The 21,883-nt window shown below is 40.9% G+C and overlaps 1 long non-coding RNA gene across 1 annotated transcript in view; it reads left to right on the top strand.

The window, feature by feature from the left end:
• The window catches only part of LOC128778607 (uncharacterized), a 29,718-nt gene extending 9,040 nt beyond the window's left edge, over positions 1 to 20,678 (top strand). The window contains exon 2 of the long non-coding RNA XR_008424241.1: positions 18,675 to 20,678. This is a non-coding gene — a long non-coding RNA (uncharacterized LOC128778607). The remainder of the gene's footprint in view (positions 1 to 18,674) is intronic.
• Positions 20,679 to 21,883: the final 1,205 nt, after the last annotated feature.

Genomic DNA, 21,883 nt, shown 5'->3' on the forward strand with positions numbered 1-21,883 from the left:
GTAGAGGGGTCCCTTTTCTCCACATCCTCTCCAACATTTGTTATCTCTTGTCTTTTTGATAATAACCATTCTAACAGGTATGAGGTGATATATCCTTGTGGTTTTTGGTTTGCATTTTCCTGATGATTAGTGATGTTGAGCATATTTTTATATACCTGTTAGGCATTTGTATATTCTTTGGAAAACTGTCTACTCAGGTCCTTTGTCCATTTTTAAATCATATTTTGTTTATTTTGCTATTGAGCTTATGAGTTGCTTATATATTTTAGGTATTACCCCTTATCAGATAGTTTGTAAATATTTTCTCCCATTCCCTAAGTTACATTTTCATTTTGCTGATGGCTTCCTTTTCTGTGCAGAAGCTTTTTAGTTTGATGTAGTCCCACTTGTTTATTTTGCTTTTGGTGTTATACCCCCCTAAAGTAATTGCCAAGACCAATATCAAGTAGTTTTTCCTTTTCTAGGAGTTTTACAGTTACAGGTCTTACATTTAAGTCTTTATCCATTTTGAGCTAATTTTTGTGTGTGGTGTAAGATATGGGTCCAGTTTCATTCCTGTAGATGTGGCCATCCAGTTTTACCAACATTGTTGTTCTTGGTGCCATTGTCAAAGATTAGTTGACCACATACGCATGGGTTTATTTCTGTGCTCTTTATTCTCTTCCATTGGTCTATGTATCTGTTTTCATGCTAGTACCATGTTTTAATAACTATAGCATTTTAATATAGTTTGAAATTATGAAGTATGATGCTTCCAGCTTTGTTTTTCTTCTTCATGATTCTGGTTGTTTGGAGTCTTTTGTGGTTCTTTTTTTTTTTTAATTTTTTTAACGTTTATTTATTTTTGAGACAGAGAGAGACAGAGCATGAACGGGGGAGGGTCAGAGAGAGGGAGACACAGAATCTGAAACAGGCTCCAGGCTCTGAGCTATCAGCACAGAGCCCGACACGGGGCTCAAACTCACTGACCGCGAGATCATGACCTGAGCCGAAGTCAGCCGCTCAACCGACTGAGCCACCCAGGCACTCCGAGTCTTTTGTGGTACTATATGAATTTTAGGTTGCCTTTTTTTTCTATTTCTGTAAAAAATGCCATTGGAATTTTGACAGAGATTTCATTGAATCTTTTTAAAAATTTAAATATAATTTATTGTCAAATTGACTTACATACAATACCCAGTGCTCATCCTGCATTGAATCTTTAGCTCACTTTGGGTAGTATGGACATTTTAACAATATTAATATTACATAGGATATCTTTCCATTTATTTGTGTCCTCCTCAGTTTCTTTCATCAGTGTCTTATATTTTTCAGTGTATGGTTCTTTCACTTCCTTGGTTAAATAAGCCCTAAGTATTTTATTGCTTTTGATGATATTATAAATGGAATTTAAAAAAAATTTCTCTTCTAGATAGTTTGTTGTTAGTATATAGAAGTATCGCTAATTTTTGTGTGTTGATTTTGTATCCTGAAACTTTACTGAATTTGTTTATTAGTTTTTTGGGTGTGTGTGTGTGTGTGTGTGTGTTTTGGTGGAGTCCTTGGGATTTTCTATATATAAGATCATGACATCTGCAAGCAAATGACAATTTTACAAGCAATGTACAAGCAAACGATCTGGATACTTTTCATTTCTTTTTCTTGCCTAATTGCTCTGGCTAGGACTTCGAGTACTGAGTTGAATAGAAGTGTTGATAGTAAGCACCCTTGTTGTTCCTAGTATCCCCCAGCGTGGGGCTTGAACTCACAACCCTGAGATCAAGAATCACATGCTCTACCATCTGTGCCAGCAGGCATCCCAAACATTTTTTAAAAATAAAGTCTATGCCCAACGTGGGGCTTGAACTCAGACCCCCTAGATCAAGAGTCACAAGCTCTACTGATCGAACCAGCCAGGTGCCCCAGTTTTGTTCCTGATCATACAGAAAAAGCTTTCGACCTTTCACTCTTGAAATATTGTCATATATGAAATATATAGCTGAAATATTGTCATATATGACTTTACTTATGTTGAGGTACATTCCTTCTATACCTAATGTATTGAGAGTTTTTATCATAAAAGAATGTTGAATTTTGTCAAATGCTTTTTATTGCATCTGTTGAGATGATCCTATAATTTTTATCTTTCATTATGTTAATGTGTTTCACATTTGTTGATTTGAATATATGAACCACCCTTGCATCTCAGGGATAAATCCCACTTGATCATGGTGTATGACTCTTAATGTGCTGCCAAATATGGTTTGTAAGTATTTGTTGAGGATTTTTGCATGTATGTTAATCAGGGATCTTGGCCTGTAGTTTTCTTTTCTTGAAGTGTCCTTGTCTGGTTTTAGTATCAGGGTAAGGCTGGCCTCATAAAATGAGTTTGGGAGTGTTCCTTCATCTTCAATTTTTTGGAAGAGTTTGATTGGTATTAATTCTTCTTTAAATGTTTGGTAGAATTTACCAGTGAAGGATTCACCTGGTAGAATTTACCAGGTCCATCTGGTCCTGGGCTTTTCTCCATTGGGAGATTTTTTATTCTTGATTTAGTGTCCTAACTAGTTATGGGTCTATTCATATTTTCTATTTCTTCATGATTCAATCTTGGTAGGTTGTATGTTTCTAGGAATTTGTCCATATTTTCTAGGATATCCAATTTGTTGGTTATATATATTATGAATATTGGTTATATATATAATTGTTCATAGTGGTCTCTTATGATCCTTTGTATTTGTGTGGTATCAGTTGTAATGCCTCCTTTTTCATTTCTGATTTTATTTTCCAGTAAAAACCTCTAACTGCTTCCATTGCTGCACAAATTCACTCCACCAACAGTGTACTATGGTTCCCTTTTCTCCATATCCTTACCAGCACTGGTTATTTTTTTTCTTTTTCATAATAGCCAATCTGACAGGTGTGAGTTGATATCTCATTGTTGTTTTGATTTGCAGTTCCCAGATGGATTAGTGATGTTAAGCATCTTTTCATGTGCCTGTTGGCCATTTGTGTGTCTTCTTTGGAAAAATGTCTACTCAAATCCTCTACTTATTTTTTTCTTGTTTTTTAAAATTTTTATTTATTTATTTTGAGAGAGAGAGAGAGAAAGTGGGAGAGGGGCAGAGAGAGAGAGAGAGAGAGAGAGAGAAAGAGAGAGAGAGGAGAGAGAGGGGGAGAGGGGGAGAGAGAATCCCAAGCAGGCTCTGTGCTCTCAGCACGGAGATGGACATGGGGTTTGATCTCATGAACTGTGAGATCATGGCCTGAGTGGAAATCAAGTCAGATGCTTAACTGACTGAGCCACCCAGGTTCCCCTCCTTTACTTATTAAAAAATTGTTTTTATATTAAGTTGTATGAATTCTTTATATATTTCGGATTTTAGCCTCTTATTGGATATGTGATTTGCAAATACCTTCTGTGATTCAGTAGGTCTTTCATTTTGTTAATGGTTTCCTACACTGTACATGTAGTTTGATGTAATCCCATTTGTTTATTTTAGCTATTGTTGTCCTTGTCTAAGGAGATTGATCCAAAAAAAATTGCTAAGGCTGACGTCAAAGAACTTACTATGTTTGCTTCCAGGAGTTTTATGGTTTCAGGTCTTATATTCAAGTTAGACTGAGTAATTTCAATTGCATTATATTTAAGTATGCTGATCCTTCCTTCCACCTTCTCAAGTTTGTTGTTGAATTCCCCCAGTTATTTTTTTTTTCATTTAAGTTATTGTATTTTTGGCTCTAGAATTTTTGTTTGGCTCATTTTAAATAATTTGTACCTCTTTATTGATAGTCTCATTTTGCTCAGACATTGTTTTTTGAGATTTCCCTTAGTTCTTTGCCCATGGTCTCCTTCAGCTCTTTGAACAGTTGTTTTGACTTTTCCAAACAATTTTTGCCAGGTATGCATTCTTCGTTGTGTGTGGTCCCTGAAGTTTCTGTTCTGTTATCTATGCAGTTAGCCAGTGACCTGACAAAAGTTTCTCTACCCACTTCCCACTAAAAGGGTTCTGTCCCTTTTAACATTTTGATTTATGCCCCTGTGGAAGCTGCTGCAGCCCAAGAGGGCTGCAACCAAAGCAAGCGTCTCACCTGTCCCTCAGGGAACCACCAGACTGACCAAAATGCACAATCCCCAATTTTTGGAGGATGAGATTCTCTGCCACCAGCCAGAAACTCCAGGAATGTGTGCCACTGTCTCCACAGTGTTAGCTAGTAGCTAGTTGATGCATGATGGTCTCTTATGAAAGATCAAGCATCCTCTCCCTTAATCAAGCACTCCCCTGATTGTTATAAGCGTCTGATAAATTTCCAGAGTTCTGAAATAGGTACTTTCAATTGCTCTTTCCAGCTTAGTGGTTGCTTTAGTGGAGGGACCAACCCCTTGAGTTTCCTACTCTGCCATTTTGCATGCTGTCATTCCTGTAGTTTAGTTTTTAATGTTTTAAATCTTTTCTCTGTTTGGAATTTATGCTGGTGTATGGTGTGTGTATTATTGGGTCATGACTTAGAACCTATATTTAAATCCAGATTGGGACTTCAGAGTTGTAATCATCAGGTTAGGACTCGAAAAGCCATCTAGTTCTCAGAGTGCTAAACCCAGCACCAGGCTCCCTCATACCCAGGCTTATCCCACATTTCTGAAGAACAACTTGTATGGGGATAGAGAGACCATAGGGAGATGTGGAGAGGGTAAGAAATGGGAGGAATAAAGTCAGGACAGGGTTGGCAAAGTACAAGATAGTGACAGAAAGATTATGCCTATGATAAGGGTGTTGTTATAGGATACAGAAGGGCTGGGGATTGGAGTTGGGGATATTGTTGGATGGGGATACGGACATGGTGTTTTATCTCAAGGCCCGCTGAGGAGAGGGGCTGGAATCTGAGTGAATTAAAGGAGAGATAATTGAGCTCTTGCGTCTGAGGTTTTACAAAGAGTTTTACTTTAGGCAGGGCAGGGAGTACCTCGGCTGGCAAGAGGCTGGCATTCTTGGGACAAGACTGGGCAAAAACAAAGAGATAAGATTTCTTGGGTCTTTTACCTGTCTGATGGTAAATTCTGGCACTGGAAAGCTTTTAATTCCCATATCTTCAATCTCTCCTTCCCCTCCTACCCCCCTACCTTCTGTGGAAGTGATTAAGTAAGTAGTGAGCAGCCTGTTTCTGAAGAGTTCCCAGAGAGGTAAGATAGCACGAGTGCTGGGAGTATGTATGTATGTAGATGATTCCATAGTCATATCATATTAGATTGTTTCCACTGTTTCCAAACTTGGCTGCACTTCGGAATTATATGGGGAGCTCATTAAAAATACAGAATTAGAGTTACCACCACAGACCATCTTAAATAGAATCTCAGATTAGAGTAAAAGGATCTGTATTTTTTTTTTCTTTTTAAGTTCTCCAGGTACATTCCAAACATGTGCCCAGATGGGCACAGAGCCTGTGGTTGGTAACAAAGATGGTCTGGGGGACGAGGAAGCTAGGGTGATATACCCCCAACCTTCCTGAAGGAGGGGACTTTCTGGCCTGGCACAGCTTGTAGAAAAAGGTAGAGCATGGCTGGGAAGAGTTGAGGACTGTGCTACTTCCTCTACTAAAACCCCAGGTTCCCTGTCTTTCCTAAGACTTCCTGTCCCCTTCCCCTTGTTTATGCCATTATGGTGGGGAGGGGGGAGCTCTTGTGTGTCAGATGGTGTTCACAGTCCCCTAGGTTCCATCCTTGACTGCCTTTCCTCAACTCAGGAGGATTTTCCTAGTATCTACTATAAGTCCTCACCTTTGAACTTGAGTTTGTAGTGTTAGACCAGCTATAGGGAGATATTTCATCTTGCAGGTATTGGGGCCTCCATGCTTATTCCTGGGACTTAGAACCTAAGTTAAGGGCCCTGAGAGAAGGAAGGTAAGGAGTTGAAGCTTTGCTGGAGGTAGATACTTGGCTGGACAGAAAGCCAGGACTGGAAAGAACTACTCTCAGAGCAGGAAAATGACTGCCACACACTGGGCTGCAGATAACTGAGCCTATGAGGTGGAGGTAGGGGCATGGAAGGGAGGCAGTGAGGGAATCTGGAAGGTAGTGGAACCCAGGTATAGACATAGTCCACAGGAGAGGGGTAGAGACAGTGAAGGGAGTTGCTATCCTTCTCTGGGAACTCAAGTCTGCCACATAGCCATTCCTCTGCATTCAACTGCTGGCCTGGGCTCATCCCACCTATAATTTATTGGAACCCTAAGCTTGGTGTGGGGGTTTGGAACTTGTAGCCCTGAAGGGCCAAGAAGAACCAAGTCCTTCTTTTGGTTCTTAGGACAGGCTGAATGTAGACATTGGGGAAAGGGACGCAGAGATTCGGATGGCTATACATCTGAGATGTGTGTCCACCTAAAAGTTGCAGTCTGTTGAGTGAAGATTTTGGCTTGGTGAGCTTCTGACAGAGCCTAAGTAGTGTTTGACAATCTCTAGGGTGTCCAGGGTGCAGGGGAGTCCTATGCCTAAAGGTCTTGGTTCCTGGGGGTGAGAGATGAGGGGTTAGGGGATGAGGAAGGTACACATGGCTGACTTCAGCTTTACCTCTGCTGATGAATTGTGAATACATTCATTGTGAATACACCTTTTTACCAGAGTAAGATCCTTAATAGGGGGAGAAGTGGTGTGCTAATTCACCCCTACTCTCCCCAGTGTCAGCAGGCCCACTACCTATTTAGGACAGGCACCTGGGCCAGACTCTGGGGTAGAGGTCCTAGGTATGGGTGTTGCAAGAGCCTGGAAATCCCCACATCCCTTCAGACCCACGTCTCAGGCACATTTGCTCCCTCCTGGTATGGTGTTCCAGGGCAACAGATACTCCCAGCTTGGCAGGCAGGAGCCAGGGAGGGGTATGGTGGGAATTTAAGCTGAGAGGCTAGGCTAATCTCAGAACAAGGCTTGGAATGAGTTGGGTCCCTGTAGGCTTTTCTGCCTAAGAAGGGTCAAAGGGCCTGAGCACCTTGGTGCTCCTGGGTTCCAGCTGAACACTGAGCCTTTCAGGGACATCCTACCCTGATGACTCTGCAGGTGTTACTGAAGGAGCTACTGAGTTCTTGGAGTGCAGATGATCTATACTGTCATAAGTATGTGATATTTGTGGGCCTAGTATAGGTGCAGACATTACTCAGTGTGTAGCTTTCTATGGTTAAGGTTAGTGTTAGGTAACTATGCTTAGACTAGCACTGATATAGTGGTTACAGATTGGAGGTAGACAGTGGTAAGCATAAGGCAAGGTAAAGATTTTGGGAGGTAATACCCACCAGCATTACTTTGAAAGGATGTGTCTGTCTGCTTTATTCTTCCCTTAGAGTCTATGTCTGCTTAAAGGCTGGGGGTCAGGACCTGCAGTAAACTGGAAACACTGCTAGGGATAGGGATGGGTGTGTAGGTGAGCAATGGGGCTGCCGAGGAGGGCAGTGGACTCACTTGCTGACCTTGCCATTTCTTTGAAAGCACAGAGCCAAGTTGTTGAGACCAGAGGTATGCATGTGAATCCAAGACTATCTTTAGTAAAGGACAAGGAATGGCATAGAAATTGTAAAGCAGAGCTTAGAGGAGGGAGAGACAGACCTGGTTTGAGGTGGCATAGGAGGCTTTATGGTGGAGAGAAACTTTGAAGGATGGATTTGGACTGCATTTGTGTTGGTAGGTCTGCAAGATGGTCTGTGTCTGTTTACGTGTGTGAAGCCTGTCTCTGTGTCTGCATGTGTGCTTGTGCCAGTGTCTGTCTGCTCCCACATGTCTGACTCAGGGTGTTCTTGAGTCTATGTAGGTGTGTTTCCTGGACCTGTCTCTGGGTACTCTGAATTAGTTTTGGAGTGGCATCATTGAATTTGTGTCCTTGTGTTTGTGTTTCTTTGTGGCTGGATGTCTGTGTCCTGTGTCTTTGACTATGTGTGAGATTCTGCTCTGGACTCTCACTTTACCCCTCCCCTCTCTCCTGACACTCCCCAGCTGCCAGCACCATTTACCGCAAGGAATGGCTTCTGTTCCCTTCCCGCCATCTGGATTCCCACGGGTCCAGCTGCCTGTCCAGGGTCCTGCCCCTGCAGCTTCTGTAGCAGGCTTGACCTTGGAAGTGATACATTCTGGAAAGCCCCCAGTGTGCTCCTTGCCTGGCCATGGATCCAGAGAAGTTGCAGTGGAGAAGAGGGGCAAGGCAGAAAAGGGGGGCAGTTGGCAGGGCCCACCCCTCCTTCTGGAAACAGAGATCTCCCTCTGGCCCCTTCCCAGGCCCCTTTCCCTCCTCATGCTCTCATCCAGACCAAGTATTCAGGGTCCTGGCCTCACTGTCTCTGGGGATGGATGGGAATGAACAGTCCTCTGCAAGCCCAGCCAGACCTATCAGGGATCTGGTCCTCTGTGTCCCCTAGCACCTTACATGCCTACATTGTGCTCATTGCTCATATCCCCACCTGAAGTCCAGGCTGTCTTCCCTTCTTTCTTCTCCCTACATGGGACACAGGAATCATTCTTGTTCTTCATTCTGTGACAGATGGGCCCCTGAGCCCAGGTGGAGCATTAGGCTTTGGATGGCTGGTAAAGAGCAGAAGCCCAGCCCCCTCTTACATGGTGCAGAGAGTAGCATCTGTGGGGTTTATTCCTGTTCTCATTCTGTGTTCACTGCTCTCCCAGGATGGGCTATGGTAAGCAGGTACAAAAATGAAGCAGTCATGGTCTCTATCTTCTAGGACTCTGTGTTTTGACAGGAGAAGTGATTTTGTGGAGAAGCCACTCTCCTCCACTGCACGTGGTCACTTGCCTGAAATTCTCTCCATAGACTTCTCAGGTGCCCTCTGCAGAGATCAAGGAGAGGGCTCCAGAAGGTCAGGACCTTTCACCATGACATGTTACCTCAGAGGGCCAGAGGTGAACTCCAGAGTTCCCTAGCAAGCACTCATTTATTCCTAGCATCTACCACCACTTCTGGAGTAGTAGATGCTTGAGTTTGTGTCCTCCATGAGGCCTTTTATGCTGGATTTACTCTTAAGCTAGAGAGTGAGGTTTGTGCTAGGGTTATGAGATGGGATGAGCAAGGCTTCATTCCTTAACATCCTGTGTGAGTCACAGGCTCTGACCCTGTCTTTGCTTAGCTCTTGACTTTGCTGAAAACTGAGAATCCTGAAGGTGTGGGTTACATATCATCTTTATGCCCTCAACCCTTTGTTGTAGGACTTTGGTCAGCACTGTGAACTCATAGGGGCTCTTATGGGGCCATGGGAAGGACCTAAGTCAGGATGTGTGCACATTAACCTTGGCTTCCCACATGATGCTGCTGTGACCTTTCTGGGTCATTCCTTTCACGTTGGGTCCCCCTCTTGTCTTCTTGCTGTGTGGCTCTCTGCCCAACTCCCCCAGGCAGGGAGGATGTGGCTGTCACAAGACCTCCTGTGATCTTTGGAGTGCTTTAGGGTAACACCTGGGGGGTGTTGGCTCAGCAGGCCTAGGCCTTGTGCCTCTTCACCCCAAGGGCCACAACAGGGGCCGGGTTCCCATCCCTGACAGAGTCACCATTCAGAGGAGGGACACATTCATACTTCTTCCTGTCCTGTATTTTCTGCATCCTGCTAGCAGTGGACACATTATGCTAAGTGCTGGGGTCCTATCAGAGGAAGAGAGTCCTGACACCACCTCCTGGTTTGATGGGATGTTGAGCCATCCTGGATTTCTTTAGAAATCAGTGAGGCAGGGGCATCCCACAGTCCCCCATACCGCAACATAGGGAAACTACAGCATTCCTGCACTTCCTTTAGCTCTTGGCTCCTGTATGGTAGGTCAGAAGGTGGGAATGCAGAGATGCCACCTTCTGAGAGATAGGAAGTGTCCAAAACAGAGATCTATCCCATCCACTCAGGGCAGACTCTTTGTCTTTTTGCCTTCCAGTTCTCTCCTCCCACCTCCAAATCACCCTAGTCCCTGGGTGAACACTAGGACACCACACCTGCTCTATTTCTTTTTCTCAAGGTCCCTCCTCTTCCTTATGCACCATGCATATAGAGCTTTCTCTGCCATCTCTCCTACTATGTTCCAAGAGCAACTATTTCACACATATGATCACCAACTTCAGCCAATTTTTCTGCCCACCCTGGCTCACATGCTGCTACTGACTTCTTAGTCCCTAAAAATAACTCGCTATGGTAATTTCTAGAATTCTTCTCCACCTCTGGCTTTGGCTTTCCATTTTGTCCCTCCTCCCCACTTGCCACGATCCTTTCCCAGCTCCTCTTTCTCCCCTCTAGATCTTTTTCACCACTCTCCTAATTGTGGGGAAACCTTGCTTCTTTTGGTATACAAAGTCCTCCATCATTTAAACATTTTTTTTATTTTAATTTTTTAAAGTATATTTATTTTTTAGAGAGAGAGAGCATGAGTGAGCTAGGGGCAGACAGAGAACAGAGCCCAAAGTGGGGCTGGAGTTTACTTGACGTGGAGCGTCAGCTCAGGAACTGTGAGATCATGACCTGAGCCAAAGTTGGATGCTTAACTGACTGAGCCAAAGTCTTCCCTCATTAATGCCACCTTCTCTTTACACCAGTGCAGTGTCTGTGCTTAGTCAAGGCCAACACCTCTTCTTAGGGACTCACTCATATTGTTACTTTGCTCTCCTGCATCATCAACTTATTTCCCTCCACTGGATCTTTTCCATCAATATCCAACATGCTGTGTCTCCCACCCTAAATACCCTGCTCTGTTCTGTCCTCATTTTCTGCACGTCTGTGGAATGAAACTTCTTGAGACAGTTGATTATATTTGTTATCACCAATTGCTCTTTCATTCTTTCTTGAATTCACTCCAGTCACACCTTTACCTCCACTACTCACCTGAGTCTATTGTTCTCAAGGCCATAAACAATGACTATGTTACTAAACCTAACAATCATCTCTGCATCCTTATCTTACTTGGCTGATTGACAAATTTTCATGCAGTTGCTCACTTTATCCTTGCAATAATCTTCTTTCTTGGCTCCCAGTATTTTACACTCTTCTGCTTTTCTTCCTACCTCATTGGCTACTACTTTGCAGTCTCTGCTTTTTAGTTCCTATATCCCCCACCCCCCTAATTTGTTAATGTTAGAGTACTCCAGAACCTAGTTCTTAGATCTCTCTTTCATTAACACTCATTTCTTTGGTGATCCTATCCAATCTCATGGTTTTACATCTATATATGTTTTATCTATCTATCTTTTAAAAAAATATTTATTTTGAGAGAGACAGACAGAGAGAGAGAGAGAGGGAGGGAGGGAGGGAGGAAGGGAGGGACACACAGAGAGAGAAACAGAGAATCCCAAGCAGGCTCCACACTGCTGACAGAGCCTGGCGAGGGGCTTGAATGCACGAACTGTGAGATCATGACTTGAGCTGAAACCAAGTCAGATGCTCAACTGACTGAGCCATCCAGCTGCCTCTATCTATCTATCTATCTATCTATCTAATCATCCACAGCTAGGACCCTCCCTGAGGACCATCAGGCTTCTGTGTTGAGAACAGACTGTTGGGCGTATAGTCTCAGGAAGAAGCTGGGAGATGCTACTGCAATATTCATAGCAGCTGAGGGAGTGAGACATGGTCATGTTCTGAATTCATTTTATAGGTAGAGACAACAGGGTTTACTGATGGATTGAATATGGACTATTAGGAAAAAAAGTCAAAGATGACACCAATATTTTTGTCCTGAGAAAATGGTAAGATAGAGTTGTCATTAACTGATAGGGTGAATACTGTGACGAAAGCATGTTTTGTATATGTGATTGGGCGATGGTGATGGGTAGGGTATCAGGAGTTCACTTTTCTATACTTTGAGATGAATATTGGACATCCAAGTATATCTATCTATATATACATATATAAATATATAAATATATAAATAAATATATATATACATTTATACACACATTTTTTTTAATTAAAAATTTTTTGGTAATGTTTATTTTTGAGAGAGAGACAGAGTGTGAGCAGGGGAGGGGCAGAGAGAGAGGGAGACACAGAATCCAAAGCAGGCTCCAGGCTCTGAGCTGTCAGCACAGAGTCAGACGTGAGGCTCAAACCCACAAACCATGAGATCATGACCTGAGCTGAAGTCAGCTGCTTAACCAACTGAGCCACCCAGGCGTCCCCAAGTATATATTTTGATTAGACAGTTTTCGTATGTAAGACTGTCTATCTCATGAGATCATGAGCTCCATTGTGTAAATCCTCTGTCTTCTTCATTATTGTGTTTGCTATAGAACCTTGCATATAGTAAGTGATCAAATACTTTTACTGTTGAATGTAAGACACTTCTCAAAGTCATTCTTATTGTGATCCTTCTGGGGTCCCCATTAGCTGAGTACTTCCTCCTGTGACAGGATTCCCCCATTCCATAGGACTCATCACACTAATATAGTGATTAGTCTGCTCCTCAGCTCAGAATTTTGTTTCAAGTGCTATTAAGGAATTACTGTACACCAGCCACTATTCTAAGCCCCGGGGATATGGAGCCACTATTTAAATTATTCAGGCAAGAATGGATGAGAAACTGAATACAAACAGAAGCAGTTAAAAATAGAGGAAAGGGGGCAAAGTTGAGAGATACCAAGATTAGAACTCAGTGACTGACTTCATATTTGGGCTAAGCAAAAAATGTACTTCTAGTTACACCATTACCAGACATTGGGTCACAGTTTGGGAGAGTAGAGGGTGAGTGTTCTGATTTAGAATTAATTTGCATTGCCTTTGGACAACAAGGTTTAGCCCATTGCTCTTTATCACACTTTGAGCAAGCAGATTGAAGCTCAGATTTACTCACCTACTTCCCCCAAGAGCACTTAAACCATGGGTTGACTTCCTGGCTCCAGACTGTTTTGAGTGCAAAGCAAATTGGCTTTTCTCTCTTATCATATCCTGGTCAGGAACATGTCAGCTTCTCTCCCAGGTACTCAGGCCTCCATCTACATGCTCCCCCTCCCTGATTGTCTCCCTGCCAGCCCTTGGGAGCGGGAGACAAGCCCCTCTTCAAGTCCTACTGTGATCTTCATTCCAGGAGTCACTAATTCCATGCAGCTAACAGGCAGTGGAGGCGGGATATAGGTAAGAAAGCTGCAGCAGCTTCTGAGATGAGTTCTCCAGAAAGATCTTACCAATAACCAACAGGGAGCAGAGGAGGGGAGATTCTATCATTTGCTTTTCATATCTTGTCATATTAGCTATGTGCTTTTGATAAACACAGGGTACCTCCTCAAGGTTGGAGCATGGTGGTGCTCCTCTGAAAACCTGCCATTGAGACTGTGGGCATATATAGAAGTCATCAGTGAATTCTGCCTGTGGGATTCCTGGCCACTCCTTCATGTCACTACTATCCTCAGGTCCATATTGCTCCTCTGGCTCAAGCATATCATGGGAAGCCATGATAGAATTCAGACCTGGTCTTTATTTAACTTACCTTCCTTTTCTGCTCAAGTCCATTTATCCATAGTCCAGGGTGGGCTGGGAAGAGTTGTGTGGAATGCTGACCCAGCTTAAGTGTGGGTTAAAGCTCCTTCTCTGGGGCACCTGGGTGACTCAGTCGGTTAAGCATCCGACATCAGCTCAGGTCATGATCTCATGGTTTGTGGGTTTGAGCCCTGGGTTGGGCTCTGAGCTGACAGCTTGGAGCTGATTCTGATTCTGATTCTGATTCTGTTCCTGATTCTGTTTGTGTGTGTCTCTCTCTCTGCCCCTCCCCAACTCATGCTCTGTCTCTCTCTTTCTCAAAAATAAATAGACATTAAGAAAAATTAAAAATAAAGCTCCTTCTCTAGATGGGTAGAACATTTTAGCCTCCCCTCATGACTTCCCTTAACTTAGAGATATAGAGTGTATATCTCCTTTGCTTAGAGATATAGAGTATATTTCAGTGGTGCTCTGCCCCACCTGCACATTAATGCACATTAATGAAAATGACAGTAGCAGTCTTCTTCAAGGGATGCAGACATTTGATTATGTTGGGTCTTCTTGAGCAGACCAACTCTCTAAGATGAGAGTTGAGACCTAGGGCAGGTTCCCCGGTTGGGTAGCAAAAGCCACTCTAGGACAGTGCCGAGGGCAGTGGCGGGGGTGGCCCAGGACTGAGGCAGAGTGGAGTTGCTGGGAGTGGGAGTGGTGCTGGAGCTTACTTTAGTTTTAAATATGTGGTGAAAGGAAGCCTTCATTCTGTAATGGGAAGAGATTATGAACACTACCTTCCATGAAGGCACATAAATTTGACTCACTTCTGGAGCATCATCCAACCTTTTGTGTTCCAGAGATGTCTTATCCATGTGATAGCCTTCTGCTTGCTACAGGAGATGACTTCATATAGACATGAGTGGCTACTTCCAAGTAGGGGTCACAAACTAATTCTTGTTCATGGACCTACTTATCTACTCTAGATATATGTTTACCTGAGGAGTTTTTTATTTTTGTTTTTTTCCTTTAACTTAAATTATGGTAACTTTTAGACAGGACAGGTGTTTTACAATCAGCTTCAGGACCCATCAGTCCTATACCTTGATTATTGATTTACTCCTTATGTTACCTTCTTGGCCTCTGTGGATATTGTGTTACGACTCCAATATCCCAGGATTTCTGAATTTCTTTGAGACTGTGTTGCTCTGGTGACAGTGGTCTCATAACCAAAAATCCTTGAACTCAAAATCTCTGAAGAGGCTATTTTGGCCCTTCTTCCAGTATCCAGTCTGCCCTTCACCCTGAGGCATGAGCATCCCTAAACTGAGCAATGTCAAGGGTACAGAGAAATTTGAGTTGTATTCCTTTCCTGCTCTCGAGATACTTAACTATCTGGCTTCCAAGATAAGATTAATTCACACAAAGTAAAATCCAATAATCTAAAACAAATAGAATTATATACTCATTTGTAAGTGTCAGGTCACAAACTTTCCATTCTGGAGGAGAGAAAACATAATGAAGATCTGGGTAGTCAAAGAGGGTTCCTGGGTAGAGTGACATAGGAGTTGGCTCTTAAAGTGTAGGCTGTTGGGGAAAGAACCATGTTCCATGTGGAGAGAAACTTATGAACAAAAGGCAACACAGAGCAAAGGGCCACAGAATGCATTTGGCAGTATGAAATGCAGTCTATCTCTAGTGGAGGTATAGATGGGTGGATTGGAGAGGCTTTGTGGCAAAAGATTGGAGTATCAGGGATGAGGTCTCTTGATGGAGGTATTTATTTTATTCAGTAACTAAAATTATTATTTTTTAAGTAGGTATACATATACATGTACAAGATTCAAAAGGCAAAAGAAGGTGTATATACTGTGTCTCTTTCCTACTTCTGTGTCCTCTTTTTCTTCCCTGTGTATCATTCAGAATTTTCTTCCCTATGGATCTTTCAGAATTAATTTAGTATAGGAAACATAAATAAACTAATATATTTTTCTTTACAAATGGAAACATATGATACACTGTTTTCCTTCTTTCTTGTTTTATTTCATAGTATGAATATATCTTGTTTATATAATTTTCTTTGATGATTAAACAATCTTCTTTGGTACAAGTACAGCTCAGCTTATCTTCAGTCCCACATTCATGGATATTTAGTTATTTACAGTTTTTTGCTCTAAATAATAATGCTAACACAAACCTTAAGTGTATAAGTCCTTACATAGGTATGAATATATAGGAGAAATTCCTAAGAGTTGAATTGATGGATGAAAGGTTGTATTTTATTTTATTTTATTTTATTATTATTTTTTAACTTGTTTTATTTTTTATTTTTTTAAATTTACATCCAAATTAGTTAGCATATAGTGCAACAATGATTTCAGGAGTAGATTCCTTAGTGCCCCTTACCCATTTAGCCCATCCCCCCTCCCACAATCCTTCCTGTAACCCTCAGTTTGTTCTCCATATTTATGAGTCTCTTCTGTTTTGTCCCCCTCCCTGTTTTTATATTATTTTTGTTTCCCTTCCATTATGTTCATCTGTTTTGTCTCTTAAAGTTCTCATATGAGTGAAGTCATATGATTTTTGTCTTTCTCTGACTGACTAATTTCACTTAGCATAATACCCTCCAGTTCCATCCACGTAGTTGCAAATGGCAAGATTTCATTCTTTTTGATTGCCAGGTAATACTCCATTGTATATACATTTATATATATATACCACATCTTCTTTATCCACTCATCCATTTATGGACATTTGGGCTCTTTCCATACTTTGGCTATTGTTGATAGTGCTGCTATAAACATGGGTGTGCATGTGTCCCTTTGAAACAGCACACCTGTATCCCATAGAAAGATGCTTAGTAGTGCAATTGCTGGGTCATAGGGTAGTTCTATTTTTAATTTTTTGAGGAACCTCCATACTGTTTTCCAGAGTGGCTGCACCAGCTTGCATTCCCAGAAGGGAGTTTTTATATTTTAAATACTGATACTGTGTAATTGCCACACCAACTGTACAGAATTGTACCCCACCCAAACTGTAAAGGTGCCTCTCTTCACATGCTATTGATTGATGAACAATTGTTGATTCAGGATTATCAAATCTTTAAAAAAAATTTTTTTTTACATTTATTTATTTTTGAGAGACAGAGAGACAGAGCACAAGTGGGGAGGGGCAGAGAGAGAAGGGGACAAAATCCAAATCAGGCTCCCAGCTCTGAGCTGGCAGCACAGAGCCTGACGCAGGTCTCTAACTCACAAACCGTGAGATTATGACATGAGCTGAAGTAGGATGCTTAACCTACTGAGCTACCCAGGCGCCCCAGCATTATCAAATCTTTTATCTCAGTCAACCTGAGAAATGATAAATTGTATCTTGTTTGTTTACAAATTTGTTTTAAGGTAGGTTAATCACATTTTGCATGTTTACTTCCTTTTCTTCTAAATATCTATTCCTATTCTTTGCCCACAAATTATTGATCTTTTACTTATTGATTTATAAATGCTTTTTAATATTAAGAAAATTATCCCCTTGCATATTTATTGCAAATATTTTTTTCTCAGTTTGTTATTTGATATTTATAATGACTTTTTGCAGGGTACCTGGGTGGTTCAGTTAAGCATCTGACATTGACTCAGGTCATGATCTCACAGTTTGTGGGTTCAAGCCCACATTGGATCCTCATGCTCTCTCTCTCTCAAAAATAAATAAACATTTAAAATAAAATAAAATAAAAGTTATACATATAATAACTATTATATATATAACATATATAATGACTTTTTGCCACGTAGAAATATTTCATTTTATGAATTTATTAGTCCTATTATTAGTCTTTTATTTTATGGCTTCCGTATTTTAAGAAAACTGAAAAATGTTTTTCTCTTTCTGAAGTTAAAAGGTTACCCCCTATTTCTTCAGGTACTCATGGTTTCATATTTTATGCTTACCCCTTTGCTCCATTTAGAATGTAGTTTTGAGTAATGAATGCATTGGGTACTTGCCTTAGTTAAGGATTGCATTCAAGTACATAGAACAGGTTTAACTACAAAACAGAGTTTCTCAGGGGCTTTTGGAGTCTGCTTAGGAAAAAGGAAAGGTAGAAATAGCATCACTTTCACTATTAGAACACAAGAAATCATGAGACAATCTGCAAATTCATAGCTTTTAAAAAATTTATCAGAAAGCTGAGGTTCCAGGACAACCTAATTAATCTTAATCTAAGGAAAGATGGACACAGCCAAGGAGATATAGCACAGGTACTCTTGCTCATTTGAGGCTGACTCTCCTTCTGAACACCATCAAGCTGGTAGGAATTCAGGTATAAATTTTAAGGAATTATTGAAGGTCAAATGTAGGCCAGCATGAGAATACAGAAGCCACAAGTACAGGGTAATTCACATTGACTTGCAAGCTCTTCTCCATGGACCTTATTATTTGTTCACAAGAAAGACTGGGGGCAGCATGCGAATCCTGAGAAGGTTTTCCTTTGATACAAGCCTGGGGGAAAGGAAGAGCTGCCACTGTGTGGAAAGGCACCAAACCCTACCCGGATACTTCTTCCCTATCTTTCCCATAGAACAAAGGCCTTAAACCACTGGATGAAGGACAGTAAATCCTGTCATTAGCCAGTAAATTCTGTATTGGTGAAGAGCCATTGCAGCCAGAGAAAGAGAAAAGAGAAAAAACCAAACCAAACCAAACCAAACCAAACCAAACCAAACCCCTCTACCTCTATGGGCTCCAGATCATTAGAAATGTTCCAGGAGTGGGTGGGGTAGCTTCATAGAGAAGGCCTACCCCTAAGACGTAGGGGTACAGAGCCTATCTAACACTGATGCTGAATCAGAAAAAACAGGGAATGCCTCCTTCACTCCCCACCCCTCAAACATCAAACAGGCTAATAAGCCTCAAGTAACAAGTAATAGCCACTTGCTGCTAAATAGCATCAAGATCAGGGAGGGAGATATTTTCTGAGGAGCAGGCACAAGGGGAAGATGTAAAATTGAGGGAGGAGCAGAAGTTGATAAAACCTCTGGCAAACCAGCCTCAACCTTAAACAGAGGTAATGTTAGGGAAACTTGAAGCTTGTTGTACACGCCAATATCCATAGCAAAAACAAAACCCAAAAGCAGGTCAACTCCTAAGTTCACTGACTCAATCTCTTGCACTAAAGTCCTAGCAGAAGGAAAGGTATGCTCATTTACAGGCATGAAAACTATTTACTTCAGTGTTTACTGCCTTATAATTGTCCAGCTTTTGACAAAATATTTTTACAGGCACACAAAGAAGGAAGAGAAAAATGACACGCTATTAAGAGACAAAGCAATTAACAGAACCAGACTCATATATGATACAGATATTGGAATTATCATATGGGGATATTAAAGGAACTATGATTAATGTTAAAGGATCTAGTAGAAAAGGTGAACAGCTTTCATGATAGAATGGGTAATTTCAGCAGGGAGATGGAAACTCTAAAGAATCAAATGGAAATGCTAGAAATAGAAAACACGGTAACACAGATAAAGATTTCTTTTGTCTGGCTCATCAGTAGTCTTGACCCAGAGGAGGAAAGAATCTGTGAAAGATAATTATCTGTGAAGATAATTGAATAGAAATATCCAAACTTAAACACAAAGAAAAAAGTGGGAAAGAAACCCCACAATAGAAAAGAGCATCCAAGGTCTGTGGGACAACATCAAACAACCTAACGTATGTACAAGAAGAGAGAGAAATGGGACAGAAGAAATATTTTAAGATATAATGGCCAAGAATTTTTCAAAATTAATAACAGATACCAAGTCACAAATCTGGGAAGATCAAAGAATACTAATCAGGATAAACATCTAGGAACTCATCTAGATGTATCATATATGAGCTTCTAAGAACTAAAGACAAGAGAAGATCTTGAAAAGAGAAACATTACATAAAGAGGAACAAAAATAAGAAAATCACAGACTACTAACCAAAAACTATGTCAGCTAGAAGATAGTGAAATGACATCTTCAAAGTGCTGGAAAAAAAAAAAAAGTCAACCTAGAATTCTACAGCAAGCAAGCAAGCAAGCAAGCAAAAAAACGAAAACAGAAACAAAAACAAAAAACCTACACCAAGCATTTTTCAAAAGTGAAAGAGAAATACAGACTTTTCAAAATTTTTTATTATTTTATTTTATTTTTTATGAATATAATTTATTGTCAAATTGGCTTACATACAACACCCAGTGCTCATCCCAACAAGTGCCCCCCTCAATGCCCATCACCCATTTTCCCTCTCTCCCACCCCCCCCATCCGTCCTTAGTTTGTTCTCTGTATGAGAAATACAGACTTTAAAACAGACCAATAGGGTTTCTCTTCCTTGTAAAACAGGAAATTGACTGCCAACCAGTAATTCTCCCATTTCTTCCTAGCTAACTGAACCCTAATTAAAAAAAAAAAACTGATGTAAAATTAATACAACATAAATTAACCATTAAAAATATACAATTCAGTAGCATTTAGTACATCCACAACATTGTACAACCATTGTCAATAATTCCAGAACATTTTCATCACCCCCAAAATAAACCCTGTACTCATTAAGGAGTCAAACCCTATTTGATCCTTCCCCCAGTCCATGGAAATCACTAATCTGCTTTCTGTATGTGTAGAATTTCCTATTCTGAACATTTAATATAAATGGAATCATACAATATGTGGCCTCTTTTCACTTAGCATAATGTTTTCAAGGTTCATTTATGTTGGAGAATGTATCAGTACTTCATTCATTTTTATGGCTGAATAATATTCCATTGTATGAATATACCACATTTTGTTTATTCATTTATCATTTGATGGACATTTGGGTTGTTTTCATTTTTGGCCTATTATAAATAATGCAGCTATGAATATTATTAGGGGCTGAACACCTGTTTTTAATTTACTTGGGTATCTATGTAGGAGTGAAATTTCTGGGTAATTCTATGTTTAACTTTTGGAGGAACCACTGAACTGTTTTCCTTAGTGACTGCATCATTTTATATTCCTGCCAGCAATGTATGATTGATCATAATTTTTATTTGGGGCTGCAAAATGTCTAGTTCTTTAGGATGAATCATGATTGGTAAAAGCCAACTGAGGGCCATTATATTTCCCAAAAAAGGCCACAACTATATTTCCAGTCTGACATACTTTTCCTTAAACTTATCACTTTACCATTGAGATGAAGTATGTTTCATTTTCCCCTTGAAACTTGTCAGGCTTTTGTGACTCATTTAATAAATAGAAGATGGAGCAAGTAATGTTCTGTGATTTATTTATTTATTTATTTTGAGAGAGAGAGATAGCACACACATGTGCATCCGAATGGGGGAGGGACAGAGAAAAAGGGAGAGAAAGAATCCCAAGCAGGCTCTGCACTGTCAGCACAGATCCTGTCTGGGACTCAATCCCATGAACTGGGAGTTCATGACCTGAGCCAGAATCAAGAGTCAGACGCTTAACTAACTGAGCCACCCACGTGCCCCAGTGTTCTGTGATTTCTAATGTAATTTTATAAAAGACACTATGGCTTCTGCCTAGCTCTTTTTCTCAGAACATGTGCCCTTGAATCCATAGGCAGCCATGTAGCAAGTTCAGAAAATCATGAGGAGAAACTATACAGAAATAGAGTAAGATGCCAAAGGAACCCCAGTTGCTCTAGCCTCAGCTGATTATCTTCTTAATCCAAACACCAGATGTCTGGATTAGTAAATCTTCTGATGATTCCAGTACCAGCATTGTCTGTCTGACTGCAAAAAAAAAACCATATTCCAAACAAAACTGCCTAGCTGACCTCAGTTAACCACCCAACCAATGAGAGATAGTAATAAAATATTGTAATTGTCTTTTAAGCCATTCACTTTGGGGGTGGTTTATTAATCAACACTACATGTCAAAGCAATTGATCTCCTTTGCCAGATCCCCAATTTCTAGATTACTTTGCACCTAAAGATGGCCATATGGACCAGTTCTGATTAATAAGATATATGAGGAAATTTGCTGGGGGGCTTCTGGGGAAGAATTTGCTTTCTGATTAAAGAGACAGGATATGAAAACTGGCTTCTAGCTCTCCAACCCATGACTCCTTGCTTCCCGCCTTGAATAAGAAGTGCAGGTGTAATGTTTACATCTAGAGCCACCTTGTGATCCTGAGGTGACATGTCAGAGGATGAAATATCAGCATCTGAGTATGATGGAGAAGACTGGAAAGTGGTTGGATGTTTGATGGCATCAATAAACCCCCAAAGGAACCCTGGAACCTCCTGGGTTTGACTATATTTTCTGAGCCAGAGCATTTACATTTCTTCCAACTACCTTTCATTTTCATGTACCATAGTTATGGGTGATAGCAAGCTATGTCCTAGTTTAATCTAAGATACCGTTTTTAATTCCATTTTCTTAGTTTTGAGATGATTTTCTAGAAGAAAATCTTTCTCAGATTGACAAAAAATGTTTTATTATAAAA

This window comes from Panthera pardus, unplaced genomic scaffold (genome assembly GCF_024362965.1).
Source record: "Panthera pardus isolate Hobbes unplaced genomic scaffold, ASM2436296v1 HiC_scaffold_20, whole genome shotgun sequence".
In the NCBI taxonomy this organism is placed as follows: domain Eukaryota; kingdom Metazoa; phylum Chordata; class Mammalia; order Carnivora; family Felidae; genus Panthera; species Panthera pardus.